The following is a 12508-nucleotide window of genomic DNA, read 5'->3' as shown; positions in this document are numbered from 1 at the left end:
TAATCCCAGCACAGGAAGGTGGAGACAGGAGTAATATGGCTTGGCAGAGAGAGAAATACAAGGCTTGAGGAGACAGGAGGTCATTACATTCACTCTGAGGATTTCCTAGGAACAGGATCACCTCTTTGGTCTGAGGATTCAGTAGAGGTAAGAACTAGTGGCTGACTATTTTGATTCTCTGATCTTTAATGATTAACCCCTGTATCTGCTCTGGGTTTTTAAGTTAAAAAAAACTAGAATTCACACTGCAACTGCATGGAATGAGAACAGAAGAAGGAGAACAAAAAATGTAAAATTCGGATGGTAGGAAGAAGTGCTTCCTCGGGTTTTTCCCATACTTCTTCAAAAAGTGATCATATGTTAAGATAGTGATAAGTCCATGTGCACAGGCTCGTATTTTAGCATTTAATGGCTATACTTAGTCCTCTATTATTCACATAGACATCAAATTTAAATGCCTATATGGAGCATTCAGCCACTAAGTAAAAGGAAAGGATGTTGAGAGTTACTCACTGTTGAAAATACTTCACTAGGCTTAAGTAAAAAAAATCAAGACTACTTAATTTTTAGCCTACAAAGTAAATTTTGTGGCCACAATTCCAAGGTATTGGGAGAGGACAAGAAATATCATATATTAGATACATGACTATGACCCTATTAGTAATGATACCACAAGATTTACCCTTTATTTCTTGACAAACGCCTGTGTCAGAGTGAGTATAGAGAGACTTCTATATGCAGAGAACTTTGGGTGTTAATTTTAGGAGTCAGGCTGGCCAACTTTTGAAAACATACATCTATTCCGTGGTTGAAAGGATATTTTCCATGGTCAAATAGTAAAGACTGGGCAGAAAGGAGGAATGCCAGCCACAGAAACTATATTTTGCCCCAAACAAAACTAGTGGAGAAAATTGGCCCCATATGTGATAAATCAGACAGGAAGAATCTGGGTGCAAGTTAGCAAACAGAATGTGAATATGTGGATTCTGAGTGGGAATGTGCAAACAGAAGGAAACAAAGTGAGTCACAGTAAGGTGATTAAAACAAGGAGGCTGCACAGCCCCCTTTAAATCACAGAAATGATCAGGAAGTAGGTCAAGAACCACATTGTTTAAAATTCTGGCCCTTGGTGGTAAAAGCAAGCAAGCAAAATATCTGGTATGTAGGCTCTGTTACACAGCACTTGGAGAGCCCAGAGAAAATACCACCCAGATGCCACAGCACTGCTTCTGGGGAATGAGTTCCATTTGAAGACCCTGAATAAAAAAGAGCATTGTAAAGACCTTAGGGAAATACTTTCTCCTAAATACACCCTAAAGACAAACCAAGAAGATGTATCAATATAAATAGTGCTTTATTGCTAGGTACATGCCTGAAATCCTAACACTTGGGAATCGGCCACAGAAGGATTGCTTATGCCAGGTAAACCTGGGCTACATAGAGAGCCTATCTAAAAACAAACAACAAAAGCACAGAATTCTCATTGCTTTAGTGAGGATACCATGAAATCATTAACATCTTAGTCACAAACTAAAGGACAAATGTCTTCAAACAAAAGAGAGGTAGAAATCAAGTATGCTTTCCTCTTTGGTACATGACAGGCATGTACCAAAAAGCTGTCATAGAAAGACAGCTTATGATCCTGACCTGCAAATAGAAGTCTTTGTTCTGCTCAGCAATGGTGGATATTTGACACTCTTAAGAACCCTAATATAAGTGGAGGCCTAGGAATTGTTAAGAACTGGAAGAGGAATTAGGAATTCTGATTATGCTAGCCCTGAGCATTAGTAAGCAAGAAGGATCTATGCAATACTACTTACTACGAAGGTCAAGTCTGCTTAGGCAATGCACAACTTCTTATAGTCTTTAATATTCTGGTTGACGATGAAGACCAACTGCTACACTAATCACCATAGCTAATTGGTTCTCAGTCTATGGGTCATGATCCCTATGAGGTCAAATGTCCGTTTCATAGGGCTCACCTAAGACCATTGGAAAACACTGATATTTGCATTATGATTCATAACAGTAGCAACATTACAACGATGAAGTAGCAACAAAAATAATTTTATGGCTGGGGTCACCACATAAGGAACTTTTTTAAGGGTCACAGTGTTAGGAAGGGTGAGAACCACTGCCATAGTCATTAAATCATTTCTCAGCTTCAGGTTTGCTTTTTTGTCATAATTTTCTTTGCTTACCAGGTATGCTAAGGACTATAGATTACATTCAACACTCTAGGGATGCATTCATAATAATTAAAATTCAAAACACAGTTCCTCGGTCACACAGCAACATTTATCCTATTCAATAGTTGCATGTAGCTAATGACTTGCTGTCCAGTACAGACTTTCACTGCCAAAACTACTATCAAACAATGCTACCTCCAAATTGGGGCTCTAACATTTCCTGTGTATTTGGGGGCAAGTTATTTTAGCGCCATGATTCTGTTTTCTTATCTGCAAAGCAAAATGCTAAAATAATGTACTTAGCAGACAAATCTGAGTAACATCGTGTGGGAAGTCCACTCAGCAGAATTCCTGGCACATGGTGGTAGTGATAGTCATGTCTCCAAAAACACAAAAATCTTTTGAAGGGCATACCCAGCAGCACTTCCTCACTGGCAAACACCCCACAGTTTTGCATGGCGAAATACTTGGACATGGCTATGATGTACCCAGCTAGGCAAAGAGTTGGCTAAGAAAAGCAGTTGTAATGCAGTTGCTCTGGCTTTTATCATACCTAGGGAGAACCGAATGCCTTCAATTCTTAATGTCTCCCAGAGAAAGAATCCTGGAGCCTGCTGGTAACCTTTGAGAAGTGCCAGGTTATTCTAATTTCATAAAGATGAGCTTTGAAAACATGAGCAAAGCAGAAAACCAGCCAGGTTTAAGATAAGTTTGGGGAAATTTAAGTAACAGATAAATTACCTCAGATAAAAACTGGCCAAGGGAAGAGATGACCTCATGGATTGATGAGCTGGGAAGCATTTGTCTTCAGACATTGACATTTTCCCAAATGCTTTTAATTAGCACAACCCCAGTTACATTTACAAGAGAAAGCCTGCAGCACAGTTTTGAGCTGGCATAAATTATTATTGGCAGTCCTAGCAGCATCAACTGGGTCTGGAGTCTATCACCTGTGGCTGGTCACATTATTTTATATCAGGCCCAAGATATGTAATTCCTTCCAAAGCTAGTCTGTTGCCTCTAACTAGTTTTCTAAGCAAATCTGACCCCTAACCTGGGTCTGCATTGAGACCACAGCACTTACCCACATCTCCTGCCATAGACTTACTTCTCTGTTCCCTTGTACAGCTTACCTTCATTTCTTCAACTCCTTCTAAGAAACCTTTGGCCTTCATTCCTATATCTGAGATTATATCTGAGGAATCATTAATTTCTTAAGGCCAAGCCCAGTGATCTTTTCTGATTTCTTCATCAGTTTTTAGCACAGTTGGCTACAGCATCCTCAAAATTTATTTTTTGTTCTTAAGACTACCTTAGCTTTAGCTCCTGGGTTTCTGCTCACCCCTGGGTCTCTCTTTTCTCATCAATAGTCTTCACACACCAGACAGTAAATACTTTAACAAGAGTTAGTCCAAATTGTTACTCTCCTGCCTGAAGACTTCAAAACTATTTTTTGTGCTTAGCATGGAATCCCAAATTCTAATATACGCCAGCAAGACCTGTGATCTAAAGGTAATTTCCTCATGTGACTATCCATCTTGCAACTTCCCTATAGCTATACTGTCTGATTTTTTTCTTCCACATATGTCAAGTGCATTCTCATCTCACAAATATGACCTAGTTTTACTGTCCACCAGACTGATTCTTTTGCTGATCTTCACATGGCAGTTGATATCTTGTCATTAATGTCTCAAAACAAATGCTCTTTCTTCTGAGAGGAAAACTCCAACGTGATCCAAAAGTAGGATTTTATAGCCTTTATCCTACTTGGTGTTTATATTCATATATTTTGCTAGTGAAATATTAATGTGTTTGACTAATATAAGTCATCTATCTCATTCCTTGTTGAAGTTGTTATATCATATAAATATACCATTTCTAGCATTCTAGGAAATTATGAATTCTTACTTGTGAGTAACCTCAAGAGTTTGGGTAAGGGGTCACAGGGTCACATGGTCACATAATTCCTTAGTAAATGATAATCCCAAGTTCCTGAAAAGGGAAATGAATTTTCTCAGGTGACATAGCTGTTTTGTAAATGCAAATCTCTTATTCCTTTCATCAATGTTATTCCACTTGTCTATGTAAGATACCAGCATATACTTATGAAATCGTGCACAAGAATGTCTTTAGCAATGATTCTATTCACACAAAAGCAGGCTGAAAGAGGGCAGCTCTTAGGTATCCATCTCAGTAGATGCCAAAAGAAATGGGCAAAAAGGTCACAGTTCCAACAGGTATTCTGGGAATTATGGGATAAGGAATTATCAGAATGTAGAGAAAATGTGCTACATTCTCCTTATTCTGTTAATACCTATATCAGTAGCAGGAATCAAAAAATTTAAACATTACCTATCATATACATGGAAATGAGGATAGGCAGGTTTTCCACTCTCCATTAGTGGCAGAGTAGTGTCATCAGAAGTCAGTTTGGGACAGCATTTGAGAATTATGTGGGTTTTAGCACCACAGCAGAGTAGAAATGGCCATCCCCTTAATGACTGTATCAGTTGCATCTTTGTCTCTCTTATCTTTATTCCACTGTTTTCCTCCTCTCAAAGTTCACAATTTATCCTTATGAAGCTCGTACTTCTGAGCTTATTTGGCTTGGTCCAGCATCTAAAAAACGAAAATCACAAACCAACATTGTCATCAATGGTGCAAGTGGGAGACTTCTAAAACAGCATCGTCTATTGATTTACCCGTGGTTACTTCCCAGAGATGGAAGGAGTCCCTATTGCTGAAGACACCATATACTTTGGATACAGGAACCAGAAACCCAAGAGCTGGATCTGACCTGAAAGCCTCCTCCTTAAGTACTAGCTCTCATGGTACCAGAGGGGACCATACAAGTTTCCAAAATAGGGAAGAAAACAATGGTTACACCAAAAAGAATGACTTTGAATCACAATAATGACCAACATAGCATGATAATCCTAAGGGTACAGTAGTGACATGAATACCTTGGCAGGAACCAATAGCTCTCTAACAGGATGTAAGAGTCATTCATCTAAAGCTGGCCAAATACCCAGGGATAGAGAATTCATGGTTCTCAGAGGAAAACCTACAGCCACCAATTTACTTACTCAGCATAATATCTAACTACATTAGAAATATGTAGTGGCATCTTGCCTGTGAACCTGTAGCAGTGGCCACACACCTTTGGGCATGGCTTCAGGGTGTGGAAGGAAGCAGGAGGAAAACGTGAGGCATTCTCTCTCTCTCTCTCTCTCTCTCTCTCTCTCTCTCTCTCTCTCTCTCTCTCTCTCTCTCTCTCTCTCTCCACCTCCAGGTTGCAGATCAGATTGGAAGGGCAGAGAACTGCTGTGGTGGTTCTTTATTGTTCTATGTAAGTTGTTCCCCAACGAAACTCCCATTTATCATTTATCTTGTGTCTAGTGAAATCATTACACCCATGCCTTCAGAAATATGTGTCCTCATACACAAGGACATAGTTTCCATCCCTTGTCAAGAAAACTTCTCTTGCAATAGATGGAGATCATTGGGAAAAAAAAAAAAAAACTTCAACCAATCAAAATGACAAGCTGCAAAGCACAGTTCTAATGGATACATCTACAAAATAACTCCTACACCTAAAACTCAGAAGAGGAAGCAGAAACTTTGTAAGAACCAGAGGATCAGGGAGTGGGCTGTTAAATTGTGTCTCCTAGGAACAGCAGCAGTGGCACCTATTAAGCGTCACCAACCTGACTGCCTAAACATGAGCTGAACAAGGGCAGAAAAAGTAAACATGCCATAGTGGATGGAGAAAAGACCACAGAGCCTCAACCCTACAAATGGAACAACAGGCATTTAAGGAATGCTCAGAGTGGGAGAAATCATTTTTCCGCAGGAAAGAGCACACCAACTGGTTATCCAAATACCAAATGGTCAGCTCTGAACACATGCACATACACACACACACACACACACACACACACACACACACACACACACACACACACACACACGTAACATTATGCAGAATGAGCATGTTGTATTTATATATTTAGATATATGTATTAACAATAAAGAAAAAGAGACCATGAAATAAAAGAAAGCAAAAAAAAAGAGAGAGGTACAGTAGTACATGGAGGGGTTTGGAAGAAAGAAACAGAAGGAAGAAATGATGTAATTATATTACAATCTCAAAAAATATAAAAAGTAAATGGAAATTAATGTAATTAGTTCTAGAAAGCATGAGTATCTCCTTGAAACTGAACATTTATTTTATGAAGAATCTCCTCAATGAAAATGTTTAGTTTCAGAAAGTATGCCTATACGTGATTCTGTGAAGCATGTCATTCATTTAGACAAAATGCCTGGTCATAATTAATTTACCTCTTCTTGTTCCAAATTTTCTAGTACTTTGGGGAAAAATAAAGCCACAGCTCTTAATGTGTTTGTTCCATTAGTAGAAGAACTAATCAGAGAATTAAAAGATGCTTGTAATAACTGGGTCATCTGACGCTTCAAAGAGAATATCCAATAATTATTTGATTTTCTTGATCTAATTCATGAGATTTAAAAACCACTTTGGATGTTGATAACAAAGCATATATCCATTTAATTAAATTTTAACATTAAAATCGATATCTAAGCATGTTTTTTCAAACTAGCAATACAAACAGAAAATGGCAAAATCTCAGTGTCACTGTAAATACATTAGTTTAATAAACTTAAGAAGAAGCCTGCTGAGCAGAAACTTACTTTGATCTGTAGTGCATATTCAATTAACAGAAGTGGAGGCCTACCCACTAAAAGAGATACTGCAAATTTTAAAGGTTTTTAAGTTATTCTTGTGTATGTACATACAGCATGTGAGTGAAGGTGGTGCACATCGAGGCAAGAAGAGTTTTCACATTCCCAGGAGCTGGAATTACAGGTAGTTGCCTACCACCCATTGTGTATGTGTAGAACCAAACTGGGGTCTTCTGTAAAAACAGTAGGTTTTCTTAACTGCTGAGCCACCTCTCTATCACACACACTTTTAAATGTACAAATATTTTATCTATACCTAATTATATATCAAATACTTTTGTCAATAAGCTAATTTCAATACAAAAGTATTCAAATGCCAATATGTGTTTTCTAAACTTGATGGCCATCTTGGACTACATTTTATGTAATTTTAATATTTTGCAAAACTTACTTTAAAACCCACCTAGGAGTCATATAAAACTGAAATATTTTATGAATCAGTTATCAAAGTTGGAGTGCACATTTTAAAGGTAAAAATCTTAATCTGAGTCTCAAATAAAGGAATTGACAAAACTTCACCTTGTAAAATTTTTAGTGATTTTTATACAATTCGAATGAGGGAATAAAATCTAAACAGATTTCTTAAACTGAGAGATTGCTATCTGATTCTAAAGCAAAGGGATGGGGAGATTATGTGACATCGTAGGGGAACAGGAACTTCAAGTGGGTAATAGACATCTTTGATATGTTCTTTGGAGAAGGAAAGAATCTGAGAGAAAATTGGGATAAAGGGTAAAAATGGTGTGTGTAGATCCTCAGCAACCATAGATGACTTATATAATAGTGCAAAAGAAAACTGTCTCAGCAAAAGAATTTCATTTGTAACAAAAGTGAAGGTGAAAGTGATAAGAAAGAAGCAGTAGAATGTTGTTACAAATACAGAGGTACTGACATGTAAATAAAACTCATCAAATAGGACCTGAAATGCTTCAGTAAATTTGATATATGTTCAGGGAGTCGTAGGATCATGGAGAACAGATCAGTCCTAAAGACAGATCTAAAAGCTGCAATGTAAGAACGTTAGTCTAGAAAAACAAGACTTTAGAAGTTCATATTGACAAAGGCATGAAAGATGTCCAGAAGATAACATTCTATGGTTTAGGAGACTGAGAACCAACACTGAAGGTAGGAGATATTATTGTGTTAGAGCAGAAAAACCATGCTGCTTTTACTTGAAGATGACAAAACCTTTGCACATATAGGGACATATATCTGGTTGAAGCTATGGATCCCATGGCTCCCTGAAGCCAGTATCTATTCTTGAGAAGGAAACCATAAGCCTCACTTCTAATCCAGTTCTGAAAGACAAGCACAGAGACACAAAATTCGTGTTCAATGAAAGTTTACTAATCTATTGTCAACCATATGAAAAAGATGCCTAATCATTGACTCTAAGTTAAGCTTTCCTAAAAATGACTTGCTGTCTGCTAGAAAAATTCTTTCTAGAGGATAATGGAAGTAGAAGAAAAGAAAGAAATGAAGTTCCAAATCAGGAAGTATGGTGCCATTAGAAAAGAGACATATAGAGATGATGACCATCACCCCCAGAGCTGTGCTCAGTGTCAACTGTTAATAGGGCAGTCAGGGGCACTTTTTATGAAATAGTAAATGTTGAAGAACCAAAAAACAATAGTATGCTCACTACTTGGCTATTATTTCTGTTTTAACACCCAGTGGCAGTATTTTAAAAGTTAAATATCTTCATTTAATAGACACAAATATAAAAGTTCAAAACAATTTATAATAATCTTTGATAGCATATTTAGTACACATGCAATTTTATCTAAGAATATACTTTATAGCTCTGTTTTTAACAAAGGTGCAATCAAATATGAGTTCACTTTTAGGTATAGATTTCAAAATAAGTTTAGTTTGCATGTTCAGGAGACAGATAAAAATGCAAGCCTGTAGCTGAAAAATCAGTATGTAGTTAGAAAACAGTGGTATTAGAAGGTAAGTTTTTATAAGAGAGTCAAAAAAGGGAAACTATTTAACGGAATGTCAATGAAGCAAATAAGAAAGGTTCACTGAAGACTGAGAGAAGAGAGTGTAAGGAAATCATTTTTTAACAAGTCAAATTCTTTGCAGAGGAATTTTGTCAACAGGCATGCAACTATAAGGGATTTAGCACAAGTGAGGTGTGGCAAATAATCTTTCCATAAGTTTCTCTTTGAAATGAAGTAAACAGGTGAGATGGACCAAATGTGCTCAACGTTTTATCATCAGAAGCCAGTTGCATTTCCCCCTCCATTCACTAGCACCACTCCCCCGAAAATGTTTTAAAATGTAGTTTCCTAACTGATTTTTAAGAATAACGGGGCTCGGTGTTTTCTGAATCAAGGTTAACTGCTCATTAGAACATCTTGAAATCACAAACAAGAGCTCTCTCAAAAAGAACAGGTGGTAGACATTGAAGTAAACCTTGGCAAAAGAGAGAAGACATCTGTTTCTCTAAGGCACAGGGGAATAAAGAGAAAGATGAAATGGACACTTACAGAAACAAATACTGGTTTCCATACATGAGAAAAAGGAAGTTGAAAGAACACTTTTTCAGGGGAGCTTGAGCAAGTAATGTGTTAAGAGCTAGGAAGGCAGATAAACTTTGTAAGTCTGAAACACAAGAAGAGTAACTGTTGTGAACTCATAATAGCCAGGTTACCTGATTCAATTTGACCTCTTCTTATAAGCACATAAGAAACTCAAGAACTCAACCAAACACTCAATTACAAAGTCATACATTCCAGGGGATATCTAATACAAAATGTAATCTTCCTTCCATGAGAATACATTACTCTGCATTTCCTTCTCATTTTCTATTTCCTCCCCAACTCCCTTTATACTGCAGACGAAATACTAATGTACATCAGGTTCTATCATAGACCATCTTCTTTTCTTTCTGTGTAATCATTTCCTCATACCACGACTATCAAAAGATTTGTTAGTGAATGCCATCCAAAGCTTCTCAAGGGGCACATGCATGTGTCATGAAGGGAACCCAATGGATATTTAAAATCATAACCGTTCCCCTTGCTTCCTAGGTTGTATCACTCATGTGATCAGTGAAATAGCTGTCTAAAATTCTCCCAGAACATATATCTGTATACCAAGAAGATACATATCATGGGGAGCAGAGCACATCATCAAATCTGGATATGTGAACATATTTTGAAGACCAGAATTGTAATAAAATTTAAAGCTTAACACTGTAGGAGGCTTGTTTTATTTTTTTATTTTGTTATCATTGGCTTTTGTTTGTCTCTTGGTGTTGCTAGGAGGCACTGTGAAAGGGAAAAGGGAGAGGGTAGAGTCATTCAAAACGATGCTGGAATTCAGGTTGGCAGAAATGGCTAAGGGCTTAGGAACAAGGATACTGGCTATTGTTTTATAAATTATAGTTCATTGCTGCTGCCCAAGTCGTTTTCATCTCCACAAAATCATGAGTCAAGCATGCTCCCTACACAGTGGCCTTGTTTTGTTGGGTTTCGGGTTGAGATTTTTATGAAAATTATAGAAGGGGGCCTTAGTTCAACAGCTGGAATATTGTGACACGAAATCAAAACAGGAAGATGATCCATCAGGAAAAGTAATTCTGCAAGTACAGAACTGAGGTCTAAAGGCATGAGAGAAAACATTAATAATCCCTCAAGAATCCATAGAAACATATGAAAGACTCTCACTGCATGTAGGATGTAATATGAACATTTCCATTTAAATTTCAAATTTAATGCATCTCAGTTGATGCTGGTTACATATTTATTCAACTAACTGAGATACCACTTCTTAGAGAATGCTATGGGGAACCAGCTACAGTACAACCACAGATGACCTCAATTTCCCCCTTCCCTAAAGCTCTAATCTATTTTACTTCAAGTTTTCTATATTTTTAGTAATTGACAAGTAGCACTATTTATCCTGCTGCCCAAATTGCTCTTCCTCACCCCTGTCCTACCATGTCCTATCAATCACCATTACTTACTGTTTCTACATCCAAGATAGCAAATTTTGCCTCCCTCCGTTGACTGCCTTGGTGTAGACTATGAATCCTCCCAAGACAAAGCCTCACTGATCTCATGGCTCCCACTCCCACTCTCTGAAAGCCCTTAATCTACACAACAGGCAAAGCAACAGAGGCAGATCATGTCACTCCCCTACACCACATATTGGTAAGATAAACAAAGTCCAAATTCCTTATATCCTTCATGACCGAGCTACTGCTGGCCTTCATTATGGTTCCATCTCTCATTTGAATTTTCCATTTCAGTTTCACAAAACTACTTTTATTTGCCAAACTACTTCAATCTCTCCATTTCATATCTTGAAAATTGTACAACTTTAAGTCTGCCTAGATGCCACTTCTTCCAGAAGGTTTTACTGACCAGCCCTCCAGTTATCAGAGTTATATGGTTTATATGGTTATCTTATGTTCTCTTGTGTTATTCCTCTGCCATGTTGCTTCTTGTGCTCCTTAAATTGACTGCTCATTTCACTATGGTTCACAGCTATATGGCCCTAATATCTAGCACAAGGCCTGCTTTACACAGTGTTAAAATATTTCCTGTGTTAAATAATATGCATAAGACTTTTTTTTAGTTTATGAGATGACTTATTTCAACTTCATTACTGTGTATGCAATCACCTTGAATCAAAACTTCACAATATTTTCACATTTAAATTCAACATAGAACATGTTCAGAATGTTAAGTTTTATTTAATTTCAGTAAGACCTATATAAAATATTTTAAAAGTCAAGTTTTGGACACCCCTGGAAGAAATTCAACATACAAATCTCTTTAAAAGCAGTATAATAATAATAATTGTCCCAGGAAAGGTCACTTTGTTAGTTGTCCTTTAATGGATATAGGACAATCTGCTAGGCATAGCAGAATATTTTTACATTCATAAATGTTGTGCTAAAGCTCCAGAAATACTTAATACTCTTAAGTAGATTAAGCATGCCTCCTGTGATCTGATTTATATGGCAAATGTGCCAAGCAAAACCTTTCTGCACAGAGAGATCAGATTGCAAACTTCAGCTGAACTCTGATAAAATTATCATACATACATACCCAGTAGATTATGAATTAAGAATTTTTCTTTAAGATGTTCTTATGATATTACCAGGAAATATTTGCAGATAGGTTAATTGTATCAGATAGATCCTGATGTCACACAGTTTCCAAAAACACCCATTAGACATTTGTGTTAGGAAACGAGAAGACTATTAAGTGTAAATGAAGAGTTGATTTGTAAGGCATGTTAAAACATCTTAATTTTTAGAAGTGTCATTTTATATTAATTGGATGCTAAATGAAAATCTTCTACAGTGATTTGGCTAAAATAGTATTACAAGTGCTTTTTGTCTTTTTGCTTTTTAAATTTAGAAACAAAATTTTCTCACATGGCTCATGGTGATTTTCATTCCTCAACCCAGGCTCTGAAGTTAAACTCATAAAACAATGTATAATATGTGCAAAATGACACTTGTGATTATTTTTATAGTGCTGTATGTTTCTATCTCTGGTAGAGAGTTAAACTCTTTATACTAGATCTATCTCTAA

General features: G+C 36.9%; 1 long non-coding RNA gene across 2 annotated transcripts in view; it reads right to left on the bottom strand.

Moving 5' to 3' along the window:
* The window catches only part of LOC103160025, a 132141-nt gene that overhangs the window by 26294 nt on the left and 93339 nt on the right, over positions 1-12508 (bottom strand). Inside the window, exons 10-11 of one of the 2 annotated variants that reach the window (XR_004771485.1) lie at positions 4542-4808; positions 4098-4181 (exon numbers count right to left, since the gene is read on the bottom strand). This is a non-coding gene — a long non-coding RNA (uncharacterized LOC103160025). The remainder of the gene's footprint in view (positions 1-4097; positions 4182-4541; positions 4809-12508) is intronic. The other variant, XR_004771484.1, reaches the window with a different exon arrangement.

Source organism: Cricetulus griseus, chromosome X (assembly GCF_003668045.3).
Source record: "Cricetulus griseus strain 17A/GY chromosome X, alternate assembly CriGri-PICRH-1.0, whole genome shotgun sequence".
Taxonomy (NCBI): domain Eukaryota; kingdom Metazoa; phylum Chordata; class Mammalia; order Rodentia; family Cricetidae; genus Cricetulus; species Cricetulus griseus.
Note: the sequence above shows the minus strand (reverse complement) of the source record. Positions and strands in the feature narration are given on the sequence as shown.